At 30.2% G+C, this 23,830-nt stretch overlaps 1 long non-coding RNA gene across 1 annotated transcript; it reads right to left on the reverse strand.

Annotated features, from left to right (window-relative positions):
* Positions 1-895: 895 nt before the first annotated feature.
* On the reverse strand, positions 896-6,307 carry LOC105679256 (uncharacterized). The gene is made up of 3 exons (XR_001101821.2): positions 6,148-6,307; positions 3,540-3,661; positions 896-1,075 (listed from the first exon to the last, which is right to left on the reverse strand). It is a non-coding gene; the product is annotated as an uncharacterized lncRNA (long non-coding RNA).
* Between the last annotated feature and the right edge of the window lie 17,523 nt (positions 6,308-23,830).

Raw genomic sequence — 23,830 nt, forward strand, 5'->3', positions numbered from 1 at the left:
AATTTTATTTATTTTAGACAAATCATACACTAAAGTCTCTAAACAATTGTCACATAAGGCATAGTGATAATTAGTATGATTGTATAAATTTTAATTTTATCATACTTTCTGTCAAAAAAGCACATGATTCGAGATTTTAGTGTATGATTTGTCCAAAATAAATAAAATTAAATATCAAAGTTTAATATATTTCTGTTCTATGTATACTAAATTAGTTCTAACAATATTTATCATTTCCAGTCAATTTCATTCTGTTCTGTCTGTCCACTAACCACAGAATACTGAGAGGGTTGTCAACATGTCTTGCTACACTTCTGCACTTTAAGATCAAAAAAAATTTTTTTTATAAATAATACTATTATTTTGATATACACTATCTTTATTCGTCTCCACAACACGTTATATATACATTTTACGACCGATATTAATTATATCAACGTTAATTAATATCATCAAAGCTGCGAGCTGACAGGTCTGAGCGCCGCCATATTAGAAATCTGAATTGAGTGCGTTCTAATTGGTTGCGTGCTGACGACGCTGACCAATAAGACATGCGTTACATTTTAGTGTACATTTTACGCGACATCCGAGAAAAATGATGATTTTTTAGATTTCTCGACTTTGGATGCATATATCTTGATTTATAAAGCACACAGAGCAAAAACAAGCATATTTTTCTTATGTAATTTGGGTACGCGCTTTCGATTGAGCCTATTACCAACTCAATCGGCCCAGCCGTTATTGAGATCCAATAATCTCGGCTCATCTGAACCTTCCGTCTCGTGTAAAGATACACGGTCGGTCTTGCCCTGCGCGTGAACTTTAACTGCGCGCGAGACACTACCGTGTCTCTTGATAAAAAAAAATAAATATACATTAAGTACAACTCATAGTCAATCTATAATAAAAAATTTAATTACATTCTTTTTTATTTTAATCTTACACGAGTGCTTAAATTTACTTAACAATTCAATTTGGTCCGTAAAATAGATGATTTCAAATTCCAATAGGATCAATGATATTTAATTTAGGTAGCAGCCATTATTCATCAACCTTTTCCTTAGAGCAGTATCTGCTGTAAAAGCGAAAACTCTTATTATCGCAATTTATTCATTATAGGTTAACAAAAAAAATTTAGTTAAAATTTACACTTACTAATTCTGAAAAATTAAACAAAGGTAAAACTGCCAAATTAGGGAATTCTACCCTAATGATCTTAATCATAACGTATGTTATTAAGGTCATTACCTTAAATAATATTTTAAAGATTTTAACTATTGGTCATTGTTTATTGAAAAGTTATTAACAAAAAAAGTTTTTTGAATAGAACGTAATTTTCTGACATTATTTAATAAAACGATTCAATAGATTCTTAGCAAATTTATTTATTTAAATTCAAAACAAAAAAAAACACTAACCATATCTAAAAAAGCAAAATATTATTTTTTATAACTTTATAGTATTTTATTGTACAATAAAATATATAATTTTTGAAAATATTGATTAGACATAATAAATTCTTAGACCTTAAATACTTTATTTTACTACAAATACCTTTTTACATAAGAAATTCCATAAATAATTGAAATTATAAGTTATATTAATAAATATATGTAAATGCATTGTAGAAGTATCGTAAAAGTATTCTGGAATTATTCAACTGACATGGGTTGAATAAAATTAAAATTTTTTTTAGGAGAAGGTGAAGAAGTTTTGTCTCTTCCTCATCTATGCATTCACACAATTCACCATGTTTAAATAAATAAATCTGCTAAGAATTCGTATTGAAACGTATTATTAAATATATATGGTATCAGAAAATTATGTATCCTCTATTCGGCTATTATACCCAAAATTATTTGGCTATTTTACCCAAAATTATACTAAAGCACTTATTTTTTATATCTTTGTCTTAAAAATTTACACAAAAATATCCTAAGAAATATCAACTGTTTAATATGTAATATCAACTATAACCAAATACTTTATGCAATGTATTAAGAAAATAGATCTATATGCCCGTTTAAAATAATTATATAGTATGTTTGAAAAATAACAGGATTTGTTTAAAATTTTTTTCTATAAGCACCATTCGCTGATAACACAGTTCGATAAAAAAATCACAAAACTGCCCTTTGAGATATCCCCTTTTATAGTTTTTTTTTTATGTTGAATACAATGCCGGTTTTAAAAATGCTCCATCATGTCACAATTTTTAGAAATTTCAAAGTTGTAAAAAAGGGCTATTTAACATATTTTACCATGTTATAACTATGATATGCGACGTGTTAGAAAAGTTTCTTTTTTTTTTAATAAAGTATATTACTAGAATTTTTAACTTTCAAAAAGAATTTTTTGTATACATTACAATTAACAAGATTTTGACGATTAAATATTGTGTTTGTTATATCACAGGTGGATTATAAATGAAACTAAGAACTGCCAATAATTCACTGAATATTTTCAATTTTTGTGGAATATACACAATGATTTTTGAGATTGCTAACTATGAATGTGTCAAAACTAATAAAATGACAAATTTAACATAATAAATGTCAAAATGATAAACAGTTGTAATTGTTGTGAAAATTCGTATTTATGAATTGTCGACGTTACTGAATACGAATCTATTCACTAAATTTGTCAATTTTGACATCAGATTCATATTCAGCAATCTCGAATCATCATGTTGAATTTGTTAATTTTTAAATCAAATTTGTATTCGTAAAAATTCTACTGACCAATCGCTTACGTCTTACAATTCAAAAGAACTTTATCTATACATCGCGCGACGTGATTTCCATTGTTATCGCGGAATATTATAAATACAGCTTTTCTACAAGTTCGTTACGTTACAAGGTTTTTTGCTAGTCCTGCTTTTCTCACGATTACTCGCAGTTGCATTTTGCCGATCTTAGAGTATTTTACACTCTTATAAAAATGACTATTGCATATATTATAAATACATCTTTTTTATATGTGCAATAAATTGACTATTGATAACATCTAAAAATGTGTGTTATCTCTGTGTGTGTGTGGGGGGGGGGGGAAGGCGCGTGTGTGTGGGCACACGTGTAGTGATTGTTTTGTAGAGACTAGTGCATTTGATCTGCGCATTTTTTAGTTACAAACAACTTCAAAAATATTATTACGAATTAACTTGTTTCTATTTTGTAGATATTTTATATATTATGTTTCATACAATGACATATTTTAAAATAAAACTGATAAAAAGTAGAAATATAATTTTACTTTAAACGGATATTAGAATTATATGTATGAAAATATTCTACATAAAATCAATTTTAAATATTTATCACAATAGCATTGCATAATATATTTTTACCTATACAGCATGCATATCCGGAGGATGTTCAGAGAACATCCTGAAGATATCGTATCTCTCAAAGGTATCTTTGGGATGTCTTCTGGATATCTTTTGGATATGTGTGCTGTATGGGTATGATAATTGACATTGTGTACATTACAATTAACATATAATAAATGATATTTTTATAAAACAAAAGATAGATACTTACTAATATAGTACTGTAGGAACTAAGACAATTACGACGGAAAACATAGTGCAAACCATGGCAGTCGATAAGATCATTGCATCGCTCATTGTAGTACTTATTCCGTTCGGCATTGCAGTGATTTTCTATATTAAAAAAATATAAAATATTATATTTTAATTATAAAAAGTATCAAAATATAGTATCAGAGAGAGTAATATACAGGGTCTCTGGCAGAGATTACCCTCTTGTGAGTGGATGGAGTGCAATAAACTGAATAAGAAAGTCCTTTATCTTTTGCAATTTTCACAATAATTATTGAAACAATAATTAAAAAGAACTGACAAATAAGCGCGCGTTTTGCGCGGCTAAACTGTAGAATATACGCTTTTGGCGTGACAGCGGCGAGTCTCGCACGGCAACAATTTAATCGCTCGGTGAAGACAAAAGTAACACGTGAGCAGCGAGCGGACAGAAGCTTTATTTTTCATTGCCGTGCGATATTCACCACTGACACGTCTAAAGCATACATCTCATAGTCTTGCCGCGCAAATCGCGTGCTAATTTGCTAATCTTTTTTAATTATTATCTCAATAATTATTGCGAAAAATGCAAAACAATAAAGAACTTTCTTGTTCAGTTTATTGCGCTCTACCCATTTACAAAAGTTCTGTGATCTCTCCCAGGTACCCTGAGAGAGGAGCCTTTTTTTAAAATTCTTATCTTACAAGTGTCACTTAAAACCAAAATTTTTGCCATAAAAGGCATATCACATTTAAAATTTAATAATAAAACAAAAAATGCGGTTAATTTATTAACAGAAAAAAACAAACAACACAAATAATAAACACAAGCAGTTTTATAAAATCGCTTCGAGTATTATAATAAATTATACATATGTTATATATTTTACTACTACTACATATAATAATCTTATATACTAATAATAATATAGTTTTTTTACTGTTGCAGATTAATTTTGATATTGTGTCTTATCTTTTTAATGATATTTAATAATATTTATATTATCTTTTAAATATAAATATGACATTTTAGCGTTATGCATTTAAAACATATTTTTCGTATATAACTTATATTACATTTTAAGATATAACAAATATAGTTATAGTTCAATAAACATTAACATACATAAATATATTGTGATTTACATACAACGTACAATCACAGCAGTATATGTATATTTTTAACTTTTTTCAAAAGTATATATCAATAAAAAGTTATTAATATCTATTTTACTTTAATAAAAGTAGTATTATATAAAAAACACTATACGAAGAATAAGCATAAAAGTATAGATAGCATAAGCATAAAACAGCATAAACTCGTTATTTTCCAAATAATTTTTTATAAAAGAAAAAACTGTAAAATATGTATTAGTTTATTTTTATTAAAGTATATGTTTTGCTTATATTTGCATTAGTAAAATACTGGAAGAAAAGAGATAAAGTAGTATTTTGATAAGAGGTCGAATTGATAGAAATGTGTAAATTTCCATTTAGACATATTTTACACACATAAAACTTAAATGAATTAATTGCAAATTCCAATCCCCACCCTCCCTCCCACTTTATTGATAATGCTAATCTCTCTTAATATTATCTAAAGATTATCAACTAGTCACTTTGGAATAGATTTAATTCAAACATGCAATTAGATTCTAAAATATTCTTTTTTCGTACAATTTTTTAAAATTAATATAAATATATTTGATTAAATATAATGTAAATAAAAAATATTATATAAAGTATACAAGGAAATTTAATATATACGACAATTTAACTTACTATGTATAATGCACAAAAATGCACAAATTAAAATTTACTGTATAATTATTACATAAATGATTCTTTAATTACGTATATTGTTTATATTATACTATAGAAAGCGTTTCAGAATTTAAAGATTAAAAAAAGACATTTTGCGTTTCATAACATCAAATTGTCATCAAATTGTCATTGAGAGACCAAAGTAATTGTGTCTATTAAAAAATAAATTAAAGGGGAAAATAGCATTTTTTCATACAATTTTTTATTCAGGCTATTTTTTATTCTTTATTTTTGAAAAAATTTATCTCAAAAAGTTGAAAAGTATTAATATTGCAATATATACATATCAATAATAAAAATTTTTTTTAGTTAATAAATTAATCGTTTTCTGTTTTATTATTAAATTTTAAATGTGATATGCCTTTTATGACAAAAATTTGGGTTTTAAGTGACACTTACAAAATAAGTATTTTTTTAAAATTGTAATACTTTAATTTTTACTTTAAAAAAATTCTTTTAATCTGAGAAATGAGTCAAACTTAAAAATATTTTTAATACTGACTTGATAACCTTTTTAATTAGCAAGTTGACCGTATTCTTTGTTTTATTATGAATATTAAATATAAGTTTTTTGAAAAAATACCGCTGAAAAATTTAAATACTAATTAGTACATCATAGTCATTTAATTATCTAAACTTAAAAATACAAAAATTTTATTAATTTTAAAATTTTTGAAATTTTTTTTTTTAATAAAACTTTATTTAAAAAAATGTTATTCCAACTATTATTAATATTATTACGATAACCAAGCTTAGAGCTAGAATATCAGTTATATGGCAAATACCTCAATTATTTGTGCGTGGCAATGACGATAAAGGAAACAGAATAGCAGCAATAAAACCCGTAAAAACATTTTCATTTTACACGCTGTAAACGACTGACAAATGTGACATCTCTTTACCTGCAACGTAGCATTACTCTGTCCCAACTTATTCTTAGCGGCGATAACGCGTATGATTGACAGATTGTCTTTGTTTGTCCACTTTTATCATTTTATTAAAATTCTGCTAAAGCTTATCTTATAAGCTAGGTAAGTTAATCTTATCTGTCATGTTGAACGTATAGCAACTACATGCACTTTAAGCAGGCGCGAACAGAAGCAGGTTTCTATTTTCAGATACTAATATAGGAAATATTATTTTTGATTTTTGTCTTTCCAAAACTTTTATAAATTTAAAACAAATATTTATTAATTATTAACACAAAATTAATGATAATTATATTATTATATATATATCAATATTATATATACAATACATATAATACATATATATATATATATATATATATATGTACATATAATATTGATATACGCGCGCGCGTGTGTGTGTATGTGTGTGTTATGTCTGCAAAATAAAATGAGCAAAGCTAAAATAAATTTTATTTTAAACATTATTATTGCAAGTATGAGCAATGCAATAATTATTATTCTTGCATTGCTCATACTTACTACCCAAACAGCATTGAAAATTCCACTTATGTTCCAGGAACATTACAGTTTCTCATTTTCATAACGTCGTAATATTGTTTCAAATTTTAGGTAACAGTTGTATACCATTTAAAATCATTACAAAAGTTATATTTTTGTAATATACCAGAAATGCAACAATTATCGGTTCCATGTTCAATGGTATCAGAGACGTTCCTGCAAATTATATATCTGATATGTTTCACAAGTTTCAAAGCAGGTATATAACATTTGCAATTGCATTGAGATTATTGAAAAAATTTTGCTCTGTTTGTAGATGATTCGTAGCAGGAATATTATAATTGTATTCTTATGTGATGTACCAGGACACTTCCAGAAACATACCCATACAGCACAGAACTTTGCAATTACATTGCAGCAATGTTACAATCTTGCAAGTTGCAATGTAATATTGTTGAGACATTGTTAGAACATGTAATTGTAATATTTCATGTGTTACGGCATTTGTGTGACCTGGTGTACACCTGGTCACAGAAATGCCTTAACACATAAACTTGCACGGGTGTCAAGGCATATCGAATCGGCGTGTTCCGACTCTACATATTTTTACATCATGACTGTGGTTATGAACACAGCGGCAAAGCTGTTTGACTGTTTCAAAGCAATTGGAGCAATTGACAAATAAAGGTTAATATTTATAATATTTATATTTATATCAATATTTATTGATAATGGAAAAGAGTTAATATATATACTGAATGATGAAGAAAAGTGTAATTATTTATCAAAATAAGAGAAACTTATATAAAACAATTAACAGATTTAAAAGTATTAGCATAATAATAAGAAAAAAATAAGTAATATTTTGATTTAATAATATCTGTGATTTATTTAAACGAATATTTTTTTATTTACATAAGAAGTTTCTAAATTTTCAGCAAATTCTTTGACTACACGACAATCACATGCTAATACTTTCAAATCTGTTAATTGCTTTATATAAGTTCCTATTATTTTGATAAATAATTATACTTTTCTTTATCATTTAATATATCCCACATAGCAAAGATCTCCCCAGGACATCCCAATTTGATCGAAATGGTCCCAGTTTGATCCAGAATAAAACGTTATCCGTAGGATTACCTGATATCCCGTGTAGCATGTCCTGTGGATATCTTATGTACGATCTCCGCAGGACATCCCATTTTGATCGAAATGATCCGAACGATACAGATCGATAATAAATAGTTATTCGTAGGATTTCCTGAAGATATTTCTAGTACAAAAAATATACGTTCATTAAAATTGCTGTTTCTTTAAATTTAGTAAAAGATTTCTTACATAAATATTTTTTAGTAAGACATTTTTTTTGCTTAATTTGATCAGAGAACAAATTTAATTTTGTGTGCATGCGTAGACACACATATAACATACAAATATAATTTTAATCCGTCCATTTGTTAAGATCAAAGAACAAGTATATATAGAGAAAATATTTATTTCTATTATATGACAATACTAGAACTTGGTCATCGAGTTCTTGGTTCGAGAAGCCAGTATATACAGTGATGGGAGAAAGTTCCGTAACGGTCAAATATCTTGAAAAATAATGATTATGGAAGAAAATGTTCAATACAAAAGTTTTAGTATATCAAGTGGTCTATTATATGGTTATATTGAAATAACCTTCATGTAACCTTGAAGGACACCGCGAAGGTCAACTTTGAAATCTTAAATGGAAACTCCTATTTTCTATTACATATTGTTAAAGCTGATGTCAAAACGTTTCCGAAACAATATAATGAAGTTATTTTTTATTAAGTACTTTTCGAGTTATGAGGCTTGAAAGTTACAGCATTTTGACATAAAATACAAAATATCTTGTAAAACATTCAATTTTCGGGAATCTTATCTTAATACTTTTATGCATAAAATAATGAGACGAATCAATTGATATAAAAAAACACATAGTTGCTTTTAAAAAAAAATATGCAGCTGCATGTTGCAAATTATATATTTTTTTTTAAAAGATCATCTAGCGTTACGCGCCGCTCGTATGTTGCCATTGTCATTTGTAGAGCGCTCCTCCCAACGCTTCATCGCGCGCCTAGTGATCGCATAGCAGTGGGATGTCCTTCTCGCTGCGCGCGCTTTACTTGCACGGATTCACCAATCTTTTTTCGTTAATTACTTAGTACTTATTACAAAAATCAAAAAATGGTAAAGGACTTTTCTACTCGATTTGACCTCCTCTACCTGTATATGACCGGTGGGGCGATTATTGCCAGACACCCTGTATATATACACACATACGCATATATGCGCAATATGTACAATTTTTGCTAGTTTTTACATGAACTAAGCTATTACTAATTCGTGTAAAACTAGCAAGAATTGTACATGTATATTATTGTGACATATTACATTATTAAAGATTTATGTATATTTCTAATTTTCTTAAAATCAATTTTACTTTTTACTTACTTTATAAATATAAAACAATAATATAGCATATAAAAGATTAATTGCATTACATTGAAAAATAAAAAAATAAAGGCCTGTTTCACAATGCCAGGCAACAGGAAATAATCTTAGAAAGAAAGAGAAAAAAGATCTCTCTTTTTCAAAGTTATTTTTTGTTTCTATTCTTGTTGCCTGGCATTGTGATAGGTCTAATAATTAATAAGATTATATAATGTCATTATAAAATATACATATGTATATATGAAATAACTAAATTATTCTGTAGAAAGATAAAATTGATAGGCAATTTATAATTTGTCTGGTATACATTTTTTCTTTATGAATTTAAAAGTTACAATTTTATCGTTTAATTAAGAAGCTAAAAAATAATTTTTTTTTTCAAGAAAATTACAAAAGATGGAAAGATACAAAAATAAACGCAAACGGCTAGATGAAATGTCAAGTAGACATTTGAGAAGACTCGTGCAAACTGAAATTAATTTGCTAGAATTTGGAGATCAAGAAAGACTATCTAACATGTGTACATTGCCAAGTACAAGTGCTAATACATCATCTTGTGTGAATGAATCTGACCATCGTAGAGAGATTGCATACAATAGAACTAGAAATAACAATTTTGACGTATTCGACATGTTACATGAATCAAATGAATTAAGTGACAATGTTGACATATTCGACATGTTACATGAATCAAATGAATTAAATGACTCAAATGAATCAAATAACTCTAATGAATCAAATAAAATAAAAAATGACGTAGATTATTTAATTAATTTAAATATTGAAAATGTAGAAAAAAAGAAAAATTTTAAATCTTTATTACGTGACTGGGCTGTAACTAACAATGTTAATCATGTAGCATTAAGTGAACTTATTAAAATTCTTCGTGGTCATGAATGCTTTTCTAATTTACCAGTTGATCCTAGAACTTTATTGAGTACGCCAAAAAACACCGATATCAAAACTGTTTTACCTAGTTTATATTCTCATTTTGGAGCTCGTATTGCATTAGAGATATATTTTAGAAATTATTATCATAGATTTAATAATATAAATACTATAGATTTGGGAATTAATATCGATGGGTTACCTCTATCAAAATCTTCAACATCATCATTATGGCCAATCTTAGGATGTGTTTTACCATATAAAGAAGTTTTTATAATTGGTGCATATTATAGCTCTAAGAAACCAACAAACTGTAATAAATTTTTACAAAATTTTATTGAAGAAATAACAGACTTAATAAATAATGGAATTTTTCTGTGTGAGAAATTTAACAACATTAAAATTAAACAAATTTTATGCGATGCTCCTGCAAAATCTTTTATATTAAATATAAAAGGTCACAATGGTTACTTTAGTTGCACAAAATGTAGAGTTGAAGGTGAATATAGAAACAGACGTATTTGTTTTGCAGATATTTATGCTACAAAAAGAACAAATGAGGATTTCTTAAATGAAACAGATGAGAATTTTCATTTAGGCTCTACTAATTTAAAACAGATACCAGGATTAGATTTTATAGAAAATATTTCTTTAGATTACATGCATTTACTTTGCCTTGGAATTATGAGAAAATGCTTATATATGTGGACAGCTGGTGACTTAGAAATTCGTTTACAACATCACAAATGTCAAACAATATCAAACAATTTAGAAACTTTTAAACGAACTATACCAGTTGAATTTTGTAGAAAACCAAGATCTTTGGATTTTTTGAAACAATAGAAAGCAACTGAATATAGGCAAATTTTATTATATACAGGTCCTGTTGTTTTTCAAGGAATACTTCCAAACGATTTATATCATCACTTTTTAACACTTCATGTAGCTATTAGAATTTTATGCTGTAAAAGTTTATGTGAGGATTATTTGAATTATGCTGAAGAATTATTAATTCATTATGTTAATAGTTTTAAAATTTTGTATGGAGAATACAATGTTTCTCATAATGTTCATGGTTTGATTCATTTATGCGATGATGTTCGAATACATGGCACTTTAGATTCATTTAGTGCTTTCAAATATGAGAATTTTTTACAAAAAATAAAAAAAGAAATTTGCAAAGCTGATAAACCATTACACAATTACATAGAAGATACATGGAAAAAAATAATGCTACATGTAATAAAATTTTGGCACACGAAAAAAGTTCTGATATACAATTACGCAATAAACATTATAATGGTCCACTTATTCACGACTACATAAAGCTACAGTATAAAATTATCAGTATTTCACAGTATACAATAAAAGTGTATGACAATGCTAATAATTGTTGTTTTATGAAAGATAAAAGTATCATAAAAATTGAAAATATTGCATATTGTAACACAAGAAAATGCTTAGTTGCTATCGGCAAAAAATTTATAATTAAGGAAGATTTGTTTCATATTCCATGCTTATCATCATTACTTCAAATTTATATAGTTAGTAATTTGTCTGAATTATGTACATGGCCCATATCGAATATCAACAAGAAAATGTTAATAATCCCACACTTAAACGATACATTTGTCGTTGTACCATTATTGCATATTGAATAATTAATAAATGATAATTTATATTAAATGTACATAAATATGTGTTGTATATGATATTATATTAATATTACTTAGTATGTATATGTATATGCTATTGCATGCTATTGCATTATAATATTACTTGGTACATATATTGTAGGGATATTACATGTAATATATTAATTGTGATAAGTTGAGAAAGAGAGGCGTTTCGACAAAGAAATAAACAATTAGGAAAACACAAGGCTCGGGGAAGCATCCGGACATGATAAAGGCAAAATTATAAAGGAGACAAAACGACGAGAGCAAAGTGCAGTCGTTCTCAAGCGTGTTTATAAGGAAAATAAAAAAATAATGTTTTTAATAAAATGATAATTGTCTAATGATTAAGGGTTGATTTAAAGATGATTTTTTTTATTGAAAATGTTCATCAATAATACATCTGTAGGAAGATAATGTAGGAATATAGTGTTAGAACATAATCTAATAAGTATAGGAGAGTTGTGTTTTCGTGGCGATGATCGAGACAATAGCGATCGACCAAAACACGACGTCAAGACGTGTCCGGGCATCGGCGGCCGTTGGCCAGCAAGACGAGCGAGCGAGAGCAGCTCGCGTGAATCGCCAGAGAAGAGCAGAAAGTCGTTTACCACGGAACAGATCGGTAATCAAGTTGTACACATACTATCGTGTGTTAATATATCTATCCTGACATTATTATTTTATTTTATATTAATTGGGAAACCTTTCACCAATTTCCCTTACACATCAATAATTTTCAAGTTATAAGTAATTTAAAAAAAATTTTTTTTGTAAAGTTATAAGTAATTTAAAAAAAATTTTTTTTGTAAACTAAACTTTGTGAAGTTAAAAAAGTAACATCATTATATTCTTTAGTTAATTTTAAGTGAAATTTACTTTAATAAAATTTGAATTTAAGGCTTAGATACAAAGTTACGTAATGATAAAAACTAGAAGTTTGAAAAAATAATCTTTTATGACATTTTCCATGAAGAAAAATTGTCTCTAAATTTGTCAAAATAATCTATCTTTTATCATTAGAGTGATTATTACCAGACACTGTGGTACAGGGTAATATATTTACAATTGGCAATATTATTCGTAATTTATATTAAATGTTATAAATTTCTTCACTATTTTTAGATACTTAAAATACAGGCAACAATCAAAATAAATAATAAGTATTACATTGTCGAATTTGAAGATGGTCTTTGTTGTGTATAACGTTAGCACACAGTGCCGCGTGGGCGTGGAAGTGAGGAATACACTCAGTATAACAACAATATGAGCTTTAATGCAAATCGTGGTGATTAGTACAACCTGTATGCATCTCTCAAACTCAGAGAGAGTTTCCCCGCAAGAAGGTAGGTGTACGCAGACGCCAGCGCTGTCACGCGGTCTCTTCCTTAAGGCCTATCCGCATGAGCCATTGCGAGGCTGGCACGCGACGCAGTGGCGCGTTATATGAACGGCCACACAACACTCCCCTCACTTAGAAATTTGAGACTCGTTGACCTCAAAATCTTGTAAATACCTTGGAGCGCGAATTTGCCGTTTCGGACGAAGCGCTCCCTTAATTGGGGGTGTTGTATCCTTCGCTTCAGGAGTTCTAGGAGGACTAGTGGAAGAAAGTGGTTTAGGAGTAGAAGCATACCAGGATCCTTGGGGCGTAGAGAAAATTGGAGAACCGGCTTCAGAAGCCGTAAGCGTAGAGTAAGAAGGACCTGGCGATGTAGGTGTAGAGTTGTCGCTTGTATTAACTAACGTATGACTAGGACTGTTAGTTGAAGTATGCACTTGGGAAGGACTCGCATTTACAATTGTCCCTTCGCTCGTATTTTCGTTTACATTAGTTGCACGATTAGTATTGTAGTTCGCGTTATCACAATTATTCGGCGGACTAGTATCGTAGGAATCACAGTAATAATCACTGAAATCTTTATTACTGTTCTTAAGTGTATCGTCACCTATCGGACGCATTTGGTTAATGTGCCTTTTCCAGACACGACCGTCGTCTAGGCGTATTTTGAAATGTAGATCACCTAATTGTTCAATAACCGTACCGAATAACCATTTAATTTTATTGATGTAATTTCGACAACTTACTCTTTTTCCCACCGTAAATTTAAAAGGACGTTCAAAATGAATCGTATGTTTTGTACTTGACGGACGTAACAAATCGAATTTTGTACGTATTTTTCTCGAAAATAATAACTCTGCTGGAGCTTTTCCCGTTGCAATGTGTGGAGTATTGCGATATTGAAAAAGTAGTGTTTGTAAATTAATATGCGTATTCGCGTGTGTAGATTGCATTTTTCTTAAAGAATTTTTAAGAATCTGAACGTAACGCTTGGCTTGTCCGTTTGTCGCAGGGTGATGTGGTGCAGTGTATTTAGCAATAATACCGTGTGAATTAAGAAAATTTTTAAATTCCTTTGATGTAAAGGCAGTACCATTATCGGATACAATGTATTTCGGTAAACCGTACGTATAAAATATTTGTCTACAAATATTAATCATAGTTTTTGCTGTAATATCTCTAACGATATGTATTTCTGGCCACTTGGTGTACGAATCAATCAGTATGAAAAAGTGATGTCCTAAAAATGGACCTGCAAAATCAACGTGTACTCTTTCGAAAGGAGATTGAGCTGGTTCCCACACGTGATTTGAAACTTTAGGTGGATTGTTTCTATGTGAATTACAATTATGACAGTTTTGCGTTAACTTTTCTATATCGTTGTCAATTTTGTTCCACCAAACGTAACCTCTTGCGAGATTTTTCATTTTAATCATACCAAAATGATCTAAATGCAATTCATGTAGTATTTTCTTTTGTAGATTAACTGGAATGACAACTCTGTGTCCTTGAAAAATAACACCGTGTAGTAAAGAAAATTCTTCGTAAGGAATTGTATAGAATTTATTGTTTTTAGAATTTGTGTTAGCATTGGAATATGTAGTTAGGAATTTTAGTAATTTGGATAATTCTTTATCCTCTTTTGTAGCTGTAGCAACTTGTATTGCCGTAATAGGCAATGTATCGAACGTAGCTTGTTGGAATTCATCTATTGCTTTGCATTCAATTTCTTCAATAGTTTGCGGTATTGGTAATCTCGACAAGCAATCTGCATTAGAATGTAATTCTGATTTCCTGTATTTAATTTTGTAACGAAAACTCTGTAATGTTAATGCGTAATGCTGCATGCGCATAGCCGTGTAAATCGGTAAACCCTTGGTCGGTGAAAAAATTTGTGTAAGTGGACGATGGTCCGTAACGAGTGTAAACTCTGTACCTTGTAAGAATTGATGAAACTTTTTAATACCGAACATAATAGCTAAAGCTTCTTTATCAATTTGAGAATATGATCGTTGAGTCTTTGAAAGCGTTTGAGATGCGTATTGAATGGCTCTTTCCGAACCGTCTGGATAAACATGAGAGAGAACTGCTCCCATACCGTAAGGACTTGCATCTGTAGCTAATGTAATTGGTAATCTAGGATCAAAATGAGCTAAGCATTTCGGGTTTGTAAATGCTCGTTTTGCTGCTTGAAAACTTTTCTCGCAGTCTTCTGACCAGTGAAATTTAACGTTTTTTTGTAAGAGATTATTTAATGGTTGTAAAATAGCACTTACGTTTAGAATAAATCTATCGTAGTACCGTATCATGCCCAGAAAACTTCGTAATTCAGTTAAATTTGTAGGTTGGGGCATTTTTGAAATTGCATCAATTTTATCCGGAGCTTTGTGAATACCGTTTTTATCTATCACGTATCCGCAATATTGAATTTGATCCGTAAGGAATTCACTTTTCTTCACGTTAATTTGTATGTTGTATTTCTGTAGTCGCGTAAAAATCTGACGTAATTTACTTAAATGATCTTGTACGTCTTTACTTGAGACTCTAATATCATCTAGAAAAACGACTACTCCTGGAATATCTTTAAGAATATTTTCTATAATACGTTGCCATATTGCAGGAGCGGATGCGACTCCGTACATTAAACGTGTTGGTCTGTATAGACCTTTATGTGTATTTAAAGTAAGTAATTCACGGTCCTGTGGTCTAACCTCAAGTTGTAAATAAGCTTGTAAGAGGTCAATTTTTGAAAAGACTTTTCCTCCCGCCATCTGCGTAAGAAGTTCGTCTGGTGTAGGTAGAGGATGCGAATCTATATTTAAATTGGGGTTAAGCGAGACGCTGTAGTCCCCGCAAATGCGAATTGTTCCGTTTTTCTTAATAACGGGTACAATAGGTGTGACCCATTCTGAGAAATCCACTTTCTCAAGAATACCGTTTTGCGTGAGTGCTTCTAATTCCTTTTCAATCTGGTTTCGTAAACGGAAGGGCACAGGACGCTGCTTATGAAATACCGGATTTGTATTGCGCTTAACATTTAACCGCGCTTGTACATTCGTAATTTTCGCAATAGACGGACTTGTAATACTATTAAATTCATTTAACAGTGCTTGTAGTCGCGCATTATCGCCAGCAGTAATTTGCTTAATTGATTGTAATTTATTCGTTAACTTTTGTAGATCCTTAATCTGATTAAGTTGCGATATCCACTCACGGCCTAATAGAGGTTCCTTGTCTATTTCGACGATGTATAAGTGTAACTTCTGAAAACGATTACCATTCTTGACTCGAACTTTTATGTAACCGCGTAATGGAATAGGCGTGCGTGTGTAAGAAACAAGATTCAAATCTGTAGTGAATACGCGTTCGCCTTTGAATAACCTTTTTGCATCGGTTAACGACATTAAAGTAACGGCTGATCCGCTATCAACCTCGAAACGTACGTCTTTATTATTAACATTTAATGTAGTGAAAAACTTTTTCCTAAAATGCGATTGTTCGATCGCGAGTACTTCCGTATTCTTTGTATTGTTTCCGCGGGACGATTTGCAGACTTTTCTAAGATGTCCCAACTTTCCGCATAAGAGGCACTTCGTATTTCTATTAAGTGTACATGCCGACGCGTAATGGCTTCCGCCGCAACGATAACACGTAACCGACATTCCGCGCGCGCCATTTTTTTTAATGTTATTTTTCAATTTCGCGTTCCCGTGCTTTTTAGACTTATCTGTAGATGCCATTGTTTTTCCCGTGCAGACTGCCAAGGTGGTCTCCTCGCCTTGTAATTGTTTCGTCCCCTTCTCCGACAATTCCATTGTCGTAGCGATTTGTATGGCCTTTTCCAGTGTGAGGTCCGTAGTTTCTAGCAATCGTTGTTGTATTCTTTTATTTTTGAGTCCGAATATGAAAAAGTTGCGTAGGGCTTTCGTGACGTAATTGCCCATGTCGCAATTCAAGGATAGCTTTTGTAAAGCTGCGGCAAAATCCTGTATTGATTCGCCGTCCTGCTGCTTCCTTTGCATTAATTTGAAATTTTCCGATACTTCTAACGGTTTTGGCTCGTAGAAGTTCGATAACGTCTCTGTAATGACGTTGTATGTTTGCTGATATGGGTCCTTTGTACCAAGTCGGTCGGCTAAAATATTATACGCCGCCGAACCAATGTAGTGTAGCAGGAAGGGAACACGTTTTTCTTCCTTTACCTCGAATAATTTGAAAGATCCTTCCAATCGTTTCAGCCACCTCGTCCATAAGCCTTGGACTGGATCGAATGGCTCGATCGTAAATGTGCTTGGAATCATGGCGGATTATTGTATAGCGTAACCAGTAATGTTATGCGTACACAGTTTCTTGCAATTAAATTGCGATCACCACTTGTTGCGTATAACGTAATAGCTGCCACGTACGTGCAACGTGCTTGTACTTGCACGATATTTGCCACCCTCCTCGGCGCAAAATTTCTCAATCCTCGTCGCCAAGTTGTTGTGTATAACGTTAGCACACAGTGCCGCGTGGGCGTGGAAGTGAGGAATACACTCAGTATAACAACAATATGAGCTTTAATGCAAATCGTGGTGATTAGTACAACCTGTATGCATCTCTCAAACTCAGAGAGAGTTTCCCCGCAAGAAGGTAGGTGTACGCAGACGCCAGCGCTGTCACGCGGTCTCTTCCTTAAGGCCTATCCGCATGAGCCATTGCGAGGCTGGCACGCGACGCAGTGGCGCGTTATATGAACGGCCACACAACAGTCTTCAAATTGTACCTAACAATTGGTTTACTTGTAAAAAAAAATCCGCAATATATTGGCCAAATGTAACAAATCAGAAAGAATATGATAAAGCAGTTGAAAAAATGAAAGATTTTAATAATAATAATTCAACAATAATATCTGTTAAAAGAATATTTACAAGTACAGGTAAGTTAAACTTTTGTTGCGGAAATCTTTATTTACAATTTTAAAAGTAATATTTTTAATTGTTATCTTTTTCAGATACTTTTATTAAAGCAAAAGAGAAATTAAAATTAGCCAAAAAATTATCAGATTTAAATTCAGATGAAGATACAGAAGTTTTAAAAAATAGAAGAAGATTCTATGCAGCAAAAGTTTTTTCATCATCAAGTAGCGAAAAAGAAATTCAAAATCCTATGAAAAAAAGGAAAATAGATACTTATCCACAAGTACCACAAATTTCGAAGAATTCTAAATTACGTCATGAAAATAAAAATAAAGAAAACTTTTCATCAGCACAGGAAAATGAAATGCAGCACATGAGTTCTCAATATTCTAATTTTTCTTCAGGTATTTATCACATAAATTAATAAAGATATGTACTATATTCTGACTTTAATACTTTGATTTAGATAAATAGCACAATACTTTTTATAATTATATATATTTTTATTATTACATTTTTTGTTATTTTAGATAATTATCCAAAAGCATCCCAAATGTTAAAAAATTCTACAATACGTCATCAAGTACTCGAAAATAAAAAAAACTTTTTATCAGAAGAAGAAGATAAAATGCTCATGAGTTCACAAAATTCTAATTTTTCTTTAGGTATTTATCACATAAATTAATAAAGATATCTATTATATTCTGACTTTAATATTTTGATTTAGATAAATAACACGATACTTTATATTCACGATTCTTCTTCAGATACTTATATAAAAAGTTAAAATGTTGTGTGTGTGTGTGTGTGTGTGTATGTGTGTGTATAACATCTTAACATATTTTTTTTTTTAAATGTCTAATAAAGATAATTTTAAAATAAAACAAATTACTGTTTTAAAAGAAACGAGATGAAAGAATTAAAAAATAGTATTAAACAATTAATTTTTAAGCCACTACCAGGTGTAAATATCTTTGTTTCTACAAATAAGATGTTATAGCATTACTTATTGGACTACTATCACAAACTTTTATATTATAGATTCACAAAATATTCTTCGGCAACTCTCTAATAAAAATATATCTATTGTTTAATCTGGTACTTATTTGAATGTTTTGTTTTTAGAGTTTCATGAATTCAAACGCAATGTATATAGAAACTTTTCTGTGCTTAAGCAGAAGTTAAATTTTATTATACAAAACCAATTAGATTTTTATGAACAATGGGAACGTAATGAAAATAACAGTACAACACACTTTTCTACAGAAAGCAATGAAATAAATGTAATGTCACAATTTCCAATAGAAAGTAAGGACGCTTTAAATCAATTAGAAGAGGCTCTTATCAATAATAATTATCGTAATAACTTGGTAAAATAAATATAAATATTAATTATATATTATGTACATTAATTTTTTATAAAGTTTTTAAAAAGTTATATTATTAAATTTTATTAAATTTTAAAGTTATTTATATATCTGCTTATTTATATGACATCTATCACATTTTTATTCTCTTAGATAAATAAACTTTCAACAATTGATGGTAAAAATTTAAAGCAGTTAATTTCAAATATAATAAAACGAATTTTTACAATAATTATTGCGAAAGAGTATAGTTGGTATGGAAAGAAAAACAACAAAAGCTTTTCGGATTTAAAACTTTCCTCAGTTGTTATCAGTAAGTATATATGTACATACATATACCCACACATACAAACACTTAAACACATAGATATTTACACTAATAAACCTATACATAATGCATATACATATAATACATATTGTTACGTCCTAACCTGGAGGGAAAGGGGAGGAGTCAGGTATACGGACGGACGCAACAATAAAAGTATGAATTTGTGGTGTTTGCTCGCTGGTCGGTATGAGAGGAGGCGACCGCGCGAGCCGAACGATTTCCCTTGGCTGAGAACAGGTCAACGATCGTAATGATCGATATTACGCTGTTAGAGGCCTCAACCAATCATTCGTGGTTCCCTTTTCTGGTCAAGAGAATTAACTCCTTTTACCAAGGGCGGAACCTCGTGCAAATTTTTAAAAGGAGAGGTCTTTGAGAGAGAGAGAAAGAGAGAGAGAGAGAGAGAGAGAGAGAGAGAGAGAAAGAGAGAGAGAGAGAAAGAGAGAGAAAGAGAGAGAGATGATTGTGAAAATTAGACTTACTACTTGGATGTCTTCGAAATGTATTTAGATCTCCAATCCTAAAGTCCAGGTGTAGTCGGGCTTGAGGTGTACTTGATCCTCCTGGGGTCAGTTAGTGGTATCCGTACTGGGTCGATCGGAGACTGATTGCAGCTGAAGGGGATGAGAGTGAAGGGCCACGGCCGATGAGCGTTATATCCTTCGCGCCGGGAAAACTGATCGGAGGCGTTGCACAGATCCTCGTATTCGTAGTCAAAATAATTTCTTTGAACACCGATGTATTCTGAATTGTTTTCCGTAACCGGTCTCGTGTACTGGAGAAGTAATTGGCGCGCACGGTATTTTACTCCCCCACGTCGCGTCTTAGATTTGGGCATGAAGGATAATGTCGTCAATCTGAAAATTCCAGGCTAAAAGCGTGCGGTGGTCCGCACCACGATTAGCGGGGATACAGAAACCAAGTACAACGTGCGGTGATCCGCACCGGAGCAAATAGTTCTGAGTGCTGATTCAGAGAGATAACTGGGTGGTTGGGTGTTAGGTAGGGTGTAGGTTGTACACGAGAAAAGAGATCGAATAGTTTTAACAGACACTTTACTGAATTTATTTTGTTACAAACTCTTACAGTCACTTAAAAATGTTGCGAATTGTTTCTAAGTCTCAATATTCAAACTGTTCGGGTAATACTAAAAGCCTCTCTCTACTAACTGGCTGACTCTCTAACTAAAAACTGCGCTGACTCTCGCTGAGTCCCTTCCTTTTATACTCAGATTTTTTGGTTTTGGAAGGGAGGTATTCCTTAAGATTTTGGATCCTTGAGGAAATCTTAGGGTGGAGGAAAGTAATAAAGATAGATTTCCAATAGGAAATCAAACTTAAGGATAGGCGGGAATAAGGCGAGATACCTGGTGGTGGTATTTAGTGTAGACGCTATAAAATTTTATCGGTGCGGACGTGATCATCGCCGGAAACTCAAAGGACAATTTATCTTATCGGAAATTTCTATATGTGTCTGAAATAATCTTAGTGAGTTTTATGGTTTTATTTTTATTTGTAAAGGCCAAATTTCCATTAAGATATATATATATATATATATATATATTTTTTTTTTTTTTTTCTCGATAAGATATGTAATGGACAAATTTCCATTGGTGATCTCTTTGAGTTTTACCGACTGATCGTGAGAAAGTTGCGCAAAGAAGAACTGTGTAGGATGTAGGACGTAACAATATATTAGATTTAGTTATTAAATTATAAAAATTAGATTAACTTTCCATCTAATTCATTAACATCTGGTTTAAAAAAATTAAAAATATGTTGAGAGGTATATGTTTATATTTATGTTATATAAATGTTTATACGTATTTGTAGGTGCAGTATAATTAAAATACCCGCAAGCTACCGAACATGAAATTTCGGAACCAATAAAATCATGGCTTCGTCATGCAAATGAAAAAATAAAAAAACTGTATGCTGCACAATTAAATATTTAATACTTTTCTTTATATTTTGTTTATGTATATAATTCATACATAATATTAGCGATTTTATGTATACAATATTATGTATGTAATATTATTCATATTTAATTATAATTTTTAGTAATATTAAGTTTATTAATTTATATTTAACAGTGACTAGTGCAATTTTAAAATGTACAAGACGTATCTTTAGTTTTCGTTTTTATATATACAAATTTTATTTTTATTGTGACTATTTTTACATTATATAGTAAATAAAAAAATTTTTTTAAATTACATATTTTATAATAAAATGTGCTTCAAATGTACTATTATTTATATTACTTATACGTACTTTACCTTTTTTGAAATGTGTCTATTTCTTAAAATAATGTAATATAATAGAAGCTTTTATTTTTAGAAATTTTGCTAATAATCTTTCCTTTATGCTCATAAAGATACTTACATGTCAAATGTCTATATAAAATATTTGAAAAAATATGTATTTTGAAAAAATGTTTCAAAAATTGTTTAGTTTTAAAGGAGTAATAAAAAGTAGTAATAAAACAATATCTTGATAGTGGTGTCATTAAAGCGAGATTATCGTAATTTTTTAAAATATAAATAATTAAAATGAAATTTTTCGAGAGAGAAAAAAAGAAACATTACTTATTAAGATTACTGTTTTATTGCTTTCTTAACTTAAAACTAAACAATTTCTGTTTAAGTCTTTTTAAAAAATATATTTTTTAAAGACATTTTAAATAAATATTTAAAATAAATATTTTTTTGGGTGGTATTTATAGTCCGATTTTATATTTAGAATTTTCTTATGATTTCATTCAACTAATGAAATAATGTTGCGCAACCATTTTGTTGATTGAATGTTTTAAAATGATTTCGAATATAAGATCGGATTATTAACACCATCCTATATTCAATAATTTTATTTGGATTTTATCTGGATAAAAAAAGATATCCAAAGGACATTGTTGGGATCTAATTTAATCATATGTAGGATATCCCAGGAATATCCCAGGGATTTATTTTTGGATGTCCTACGGATATCTGAAAAGCGGACATTCGGATATCCTACGGCTTTGTACAGACATCCCAGGGATATCTGAAAATCCTTTACATTACATCCCACGGACATCCGTAGGATGAAATTTTGCTATGTGGGATATATTGCTCGTTTTTCACCAATAATAAATATTCATATAAATATAAATATTATAAATATTAAACCATCAATAAATATTGATATAAATATAAATATTATAAATATTAACCTTTACTTGTCAATTGCTCCAGTTGCTTTGAAATAGCCAAAACAGCATTGCCGCTACGTTCATAACCAATCATAATGTAAAAATATGTAGAATCGGAACACGCCGACTCGATATGCCTTGACACCCGTGCAAATTCATGTGTTAAGGCCATAGACATATATAACTAGATCCAGCATGCCGTATATTTCCTTATGATATTCGTTGGGTTTGGCCATGAAGAATAGAGAACAGGAGGCCGAACTTAATAGGCGATGGCGTTAGATTCAAGATCTATAGAGAGAAGGTTACCTCACGCGCAAAGAGGGACGCGCGGCAAGAGGGGCACATGCTGAGCGGAGTGAGCGGCAAGAGGGGCAATGATGATCTCATCGACGAACAGTAGCTGTCTCTCTCGCACGCTTTAGTGTTTTCTCTCTCGCTCCTTTAATATAGAAATGCTTTGAGTTTTTATCGAAAAAATACTTTTATTTTGTAAAATATTGATAGCACTGGAAATTGCGTAATAAAAATTGAAAAGTAAATTAGAAAGGCGCTATAAATTACATATATTGCAAATTATAGCGCTAGATATTTAACGTTTATAATGTTAAATATCGCTGCAACAGATGCATTTGTGATACAAATTGCTTTGTACTCGTATTTAGACTGTAATATCAATGAAAATAAAATATAACTTGGGGATATACACAAAAAACATTATTTGTAAAGTAGTAAAATAAAAGAAAAAATAGTACATATTTAAAATTTATTTTTAAAATAATATTTACTGTTTATATGCATTATTTACAAAAAAAATACTATAAAAAAATTTATTTTTTATATTTAATTGTGAAAACCTCAAA

This window comes from Linepithema humile, chromosome 8 (assembly GCF_040581485.1).
Source record: "Linepithema humile isolate Giens D197 chromosome 8, Lhum_UNIL_v1.0, whole genome shotgun sequence".
NCBI lineage: Eukaryota > Metazoa > Arthropoda > Insecta > Hymenoptera > Formicidae > Linepithema > Linepithema humile.